The 6772-nt window shown below is 32.3% G+C and overlaps 1 pseudogene; it reads right to left on the bottom strand.

The window, feature by feature from the left end:
• Positions 1 to 404: 404 nt before the first annotated feature.
• LOC110284579 (rRNA-processing protein FCF1 homolog pseudogene) lies at positions 405 to 969 on the bottom strand (annotated as a pseudogene).
• Positions 970 to 6772: the final 5803 nt, after the last annotated feature.

Raw genomic sequence — 6772 nt, 5'->3', positions numbered from 1 at the left:
TTCTGATGATTATTTTCTCTCTCTCTCTCTCTCTCTCTCTCTCTCTCTCTCTCTCTCTCTCTCTCTTCTCTTATATATAAAAATATCGGGCAAATTTGAGGATTTAAGCCATAGTCAGGACAGAAATGCATACATAATGTAGCTATGGATAATTCTGCATAGTTGAAGGGTGTTCTGTGCATTGTAGTAAGATCTCTACAGGTCTAAGAAATGTATATACTGCAATTCCTATTAACTCCTGAGAACTCTAATTATATCATTTTAATTAGATGCAAGTACATTTAAAATCAGGACAAAATATTTAAAAAGAAAGCATCAATCAAAATGGGTGTTTAATTAACTGATAACAGAGAAAGCCTGATAACAAAGAAAGGCAGGTGAATTTTGTTCGGTAAGAATTAGAACTAAGGTGCTCCATAGTCATCTTGCATGTTAGGAATCCACATGATAGGAATTAAAAGGAACTTCAGAATTCTTTGTTTGAGGTCCCAGCCAACTGTGGTCACAATATAACAATATACTTGTGCTGAGCTACTCTCTGTGTCAAGCAATCAACAGCATAGGTTCCCTTGTGTGTGCATGGCTATCTGTCAAATTGTGGATCCCTGGAGATCCTTAGTTCCTCATGATACTTCTGTCCCAATTTCTCTGTTTTGGTCATGACACAATCAGTTACACTTAGAATACAGATAATCTGCCATTGACTGAACCAAGTCCACGTGGTTTAATGGAAAAGTTGGTGAAGTTATTATCAACAAGGATGTAGTAAGATGGATCCAGTTTTCTATTACACTAAAAAAATAAGCAGGAAAGATATTGAGGGTTACTCTTTCCTTTAGGACACTGGGGTCTTCCATTTATTCCTTTTAGGTTTAGTTTATCCTTTTCTTTAAGTCTCTCATGTCTGAGACTAAGCATTCACTTAATGTTTGCCAATTTCCTTGTTTTCTTTTCCTTCCCCATATTCATGACATATACCTGTTTCTTGGGGAATCTAGAGAACTTCATTGTAAAATTTAATTAATATCCCAACTGCTTCTTTAAGGTCTTTCTGACCTTAAAGTGGTTTTTGAATCTCTTTTAGTTTTAAACTTTCCTCTATATTTGCTTTATTATATAAATTTTGCTGTATACTAATGAAGATAAATGCTTATTGGTGTTCCACATAGTAATAATCTGTTGCAAAAAAGAAAAAAATCCTTCTTCCCAATACAAATATCATTTTCTTAATTGTGTTAGTTCATAACATTTTTGAATTTTGGTAAGTTAACATTATTATGTTTCTTAGTAGAGGTTTCTATTCCTGCACAAAACATCATAACCAAGAAACAAGTTGGGGAGGAAAGGGTTTATTCAGCTTACACTTCCGCATTTCTGTTCATCACCAAAGGAAGTCAGAACTGGAACTCAAGCAGGTCAGGAAGCAGGAGCTGTTCCAGAGGCCATAGAGGGATGTTCCTTACTGGCTTGCTTCCCCAGGCTTGCTAACCTTGATTTCTTATAGAACCCAAGACTACCAGCCCAGGGATGGCACCACCCTCAATGGGCCCTCCATCCCTTGATCATTAATTGAGAAAATGGCTTACAGCTGGACCTCCTGGAGGCATTTCCTCAAGGGAGGCTCCTTTCTACAGCTTTTGTCAAGTTGACACACAAAACCAACCTGTATGCTATGTTAAAGGATTTATTTTTTGAGTTTAATATATAGTAATTTCATGTTACATTACTAATTTTAATGCCAAATACTAATAAATGTGCAATTATTTATGTCTTAATAGGTTGGAAGATGCTCTAAATATTTTTCATGTTATGTTCCAATTGTGCAATGGTAAAACATTAATGTTCAACATAGTTCTTTCTGTCTTTTCTAAACTGCTACTAAGTACATCTAAGCATAGCGTTCTTTAGTGTTGTTTATTTAAAGTAATTTTGCAATTGCACCTGACTATCATATTTGAATATTTATTATGTGACTCTGCTTCTAAAAACTATAGTCTTATAATAATGGTAAATCAAGGCAATTAAAGTTCATAAACCAACAATGCATTTTCTTGTAACACATTAATCATTACAAAATGTTGTTATTCTTCTACAGTGCTTTCTATTTTACTAGTATAGAAAACAAAGTTACTTAGAATAAAGCCTTGAAGTTTCTTTGTAATTTAATCTAGAACTCATTTAAAATGAATTGATAACTTTTTACTATGAAGTTCTTGGAATTTATGATGAATTCTATATACCATTTCACAATTCTCTAGCCTCCAAAGCAGAGTAAGCTGTATAGAATTACACAGGAGAAATCTCTATTTTTTCCAAAATTCAGTAAAGTGCTAGCCAGCCAGTTTGCAACTGAGGATCAGTTGTTGTGAATAACAAAACTAAAATTTGGTCTCTTATGAGTATTGAAATATTTTAGCCTGCCTTTTATATTAAATAATGAAACATATTCTGAAGTCTTATTGTATTAAGTTATACAAGCTGTCCTGAAATTTGGTCAAATATTATTTGGAAATAATATATGTTAGCAATTCAACTAACAAACTGGCATAAAATAAATAATTAATTGATGGAAATGCCTACACCTGCTAGAGATGAAATTCAGATTTTGAAAATGAATTTAAAGTAGGTCCAAATAGAAGCAAAAGATGTATTTAAATGATTTTAGGAGGTATTTTAATTTTCTAAAAGTAAATTATTTAAATGCACCTTTGAAACAATAATCAGAAAATTTTAAATATATTTCATGTGAATATAAATTATCTTTCTACAAATCTATTCAAAGTTATGAGAAGAAAAGAAACTTTAAAATAGGATTTGATGCACAATTAACAAAGCAAAATATTTATCTAAAAATGGAAGGAATAGCCTTTAAACAGAATCTTTGCAGTTAATGAAGTTTATGAATCATTTCATTTTAAGCTATTATTATAATCAATATCATCTACATCAAATTTAAATCTTTGGATAAAAGTTAACTCAAAGATAATTTTTAATTGCATAAAATATTATGACTGGAGCAAGAGAACAAGAAAGCACTTTAAAATTAAAACGAGATTCTTTCTTAAACCACATGAACTTGTGAACCATTAGATCTAGTTGGTTTTTTTTATCTTAAATCTTCAAAGGTTTGTGAAAAGATGCCTAGCATGGAATTAATATTGAAATAACATAAAATGTAAATGTTTTATTAGTTTCCATAATCTTTATGCACAAACATAAACTATGATACTATATTTATAAATTTCCTTCATTGTAGTTCCTCAAGTCATGAGATATAGAATATATCCTTGCATCAAAATACTAATATACTTTGTTTAAAGGCATATGGCCATTAAATATTACAGTGCTGATATATGAAGAAATTCATATGCTCCAAAGAAAAATAACATTTTTGGAAAATATTCATTTCTGATAGAAAGGTCCTTATCAGATTACAGGAGAACTAATGTGCTAGAAACAGCTCTTTTAAAAGTAAAGATAGTCTTAATTTATATTTGATAATAGTGATGTCAGTAAATAAATAGCAATAAAAGGTAATAAGGAAGAAAATCAACATAGCAACAAGTTATTTGTACATAGTTTTGATAAGTTGATAAATATGGGAGTTTTAGTGTGTTTGTTTTTGTTTTGTTTTGTTTTGTTTTGTTTGTCTGTTTTTTTTTATCTTGGCCACTAATTTTAATTTTTTTTTTTTTTTTTTTTTTTTTTACAATAGACTTAATTTTATAGGGTCTCACGTAGTCCAGGCTGGCCTGGAATTCTTTTTTTTTTTTTTTTATATATTTTTATTACATATTTTCCTCAATTACATTTCCAATACTATCCCAAAAGTCCCCCATAGCGCCCCCCACTTCCCTACCCACCCATTCCCATTCTTTTGGCCCTGGCATTCCCCTATATTGGGGCATATAAAGTTTGCAAGTCCAATGGGCCTCTCTTTCCAGTGATGGCCGACTAGGCCATCTTTCGATACATATGCAGCTAGAGACAAGAGCTCCAGGGTTCTGGTTAGTACATCATGTTGTTCCAACAATAGGGTTGCAGATCCCTTTAGCTCCTTGGGTACTTTCTCTAGCTTCTCCATTGGGAGCCCTGTGATACATCCAATAGCTGACTGTGAACATCCACTCCTGTGTTTGCTAGAAAGTCTGAAAGAACTGCAGATAAAATAATTTTATTAGTTAATTTTGTTATTTTTACAAATGTACATTGTGCTTTGAAGCCTCTCCCCACTTCCATTTTGTCCCTCCTGCACCAGCTCCCCTCTTCTCTAGAAATATATTTACCTTATTATTTATTTTGGTTTATTTTAGTAAAGACTTTTCTGTTTTCAGTTTTCTGTAAAAGTTTTCTTAGGACCTCCTTTGTGAACTACCTTTGTTTGGACCTGACCATCAAAGACAGATTTTAAGTAGTTAGAATAATGAGATTATTTTAAGTATTCTTTTGTCAAACATCATTCTATATCAACTTTCCTAACAATTTCCTACTATTTCCAATAGAGGATCTACTGCACGTAGTAAATGTTTCTGTAAATAAGTGCCAAATTTAACTTTAGACAGTGTGGCTAAAGTTTCTGAAAGTTATATAAGTGTTATGTCTAATTGACAGGTTTGATTTCTTCTAAGTGAATGAATAATGGAAATCCCAAGGCTGAGCTTTGCTTCTATGTTTCTCAATAAATACTTTTGTTAATATCTTTACTCCTACTGAGTTCCTATGTGAAATAACTTTGCACTGCCTAGGTGTCTAGAGCAGATTCCATGTGTTTCACTCCGTGCATTGTAATTATTACCTGGGATTTTTACAGGAACGTAGTAGAAGGCTTCTCATAGTGTGCAGCTGGCTCTCTCCTGAGCCAAAGTAGTCAGCTGTAGGCACAAGCTTTTTACTGTGCCTTGGTTTTCTTTTCTCTTTCTTTCTTTCTTTATTTTTCTTTCTTTCTTTCTTTCTTTCTTTCTTTCTTTCTTTCTTTCTTTCTTTCTTTCTTTCTTTCTTTCTTTTTCCTTTTCCTTTCCTTTCCCTTTCCTTTCCCTTACCCCTTCCTTTCCCTTTTCCCTTTCCCTTTCCCTTTCTTTTCTTCTTTCTTTCTTTCTTTCTTGGTCGATACACTCTGCATTGGAATCGCTTTATTTTTGTATGAAAATACAGTGTGTCATTACTCTCCTGTATTTTCACATACACATTTCCCAAAACATAATATAATTCCTCATGGCTGAATGAAAAGTTCTTTAGCATACACCCTTTACAGAACACAGAACAATGTGCATACCTGTATACTACTCTCTGTGCTAATAATCAGAAGAGTGTTTCATTTAGTGTTCATATGTACTGTTAGCTTAAATATTTTAGGTGCTAAATGTATGGGTTTATTATTATTATTTTAATATGATTTTACATACCAGTTGTTAACCCCCTTCCCAGTCTGTCCTCTGACTGTTTTAAATGATTATGCAGTATTCTAGAAAAAGTATACAATGCTTGCTGTCAAGCATTCATTTGGTTTTCAAAATACATGCAAATAGCATAAAATAGTTCATTTATACAGGTTATATATTTGGGACATGATATGTGAGTTTCAGAAAACATATCAGTATGTGACATGGTCTAATTAATATCAAATATTTTAATTTTTTCTAGCTACATGGTAATATATTACTGCTTATTCTTCTTTCTTTTTTTTTTATAATTTACCAGTTATATATATTTTTTCACTATTTTTTTATTACATATTTTCCTCAATTACATTTCCAATGCTATCCCAAAAGTCCCCCATACCGCCCCCCACTTCCCTACCCTCCCATTCCCATTCTTTTGGCCCTGGCATTCCCCTATATTGGGGCATGTAAAGTTTGCAAGTCCAATGGGCCTCTCTTTCCAGTGATGGCCGACTAGGCCATCTTTCGATACATATGCAGCTAGAGACAAGAGCTCCGGGGTACTGGTTAGTTCATCATGTTGTTCCAACTATAGGGTTGCAGATCCCTTTACTGCTTATTCTTCTTTCTTTTATGAGTTCCCCTAAGAAAATATATTGAGAAGTTTAAAAACATTTATTAGTGTAAAATCCTGACATACTTCTTTAAAATCAAACAAACAAACAAAGGTTTAATGTTACACTTAAAAATAAAAACATATACACACACACATCTCTGTCTCTCTGTCTCTGTCTGTCTCTGTCTCTCTCTCTACGTGTGTGTGTGTGTGTGTGTGTATATATATATATTGTATATATATATATATATATATATATATATATATATATATATGGTTTAAAATAAATAAAAATGAGTAGTATATTTAGACATTTCCACGTTGGTTTATGAAAGTCTTTTAATGATGGGTTGAAGGTCTTGGCATTTTATTCTGATGATTATTTTCTCTCTCTCTCTCTCTCTCTCTCTCTCTCTCTCTCTCTCTCTCTCTCTCTCTCTTCTCTTATATATAAAAATATCGGGCAAATTTGAGGATTTAAGCCATAGTCAGGACAGAAATGCATACATAATGTAGCTATGGATAATTCTGCATAGTTGAAGGGTGTTCTGTGCATTGTAGTAAGATCTCTACAGGTCTAAGAAATGTATATACTGCAATTCCTATTAACTCCTGAGAACTCTAATTATATCATTTTAATTAGATGCAAGTACATTTAAAATCAGGACAAAATATTTAAAAAGAAAGCATCAATCAAAATGGGTGTTTAATTAACTGATAACAGAGAAAGCCTGATAACAAAGAAAGGCAGGTGAATTTTGTTCGGTAAGAATTAGAA

Source organism: Mus caroli, unplaced genomic scaffold, assembly GCF_978045245.1.
Source record: "Mus caroli unplaced genomic scaffold, Mus_caroli_1 scaffold_19, whole genome shotgun sequence".
NCBI classification, from domain to species: Eukaryota; Metazoa; Chordata; class Mammalia; order Rodentia; family Muridae; genus Mus; species Mus caroli.
Note: the sequence above shows the minus strand (reverse complement) of the source record. Positions and strands in the feature narration are given on the sequence as shown.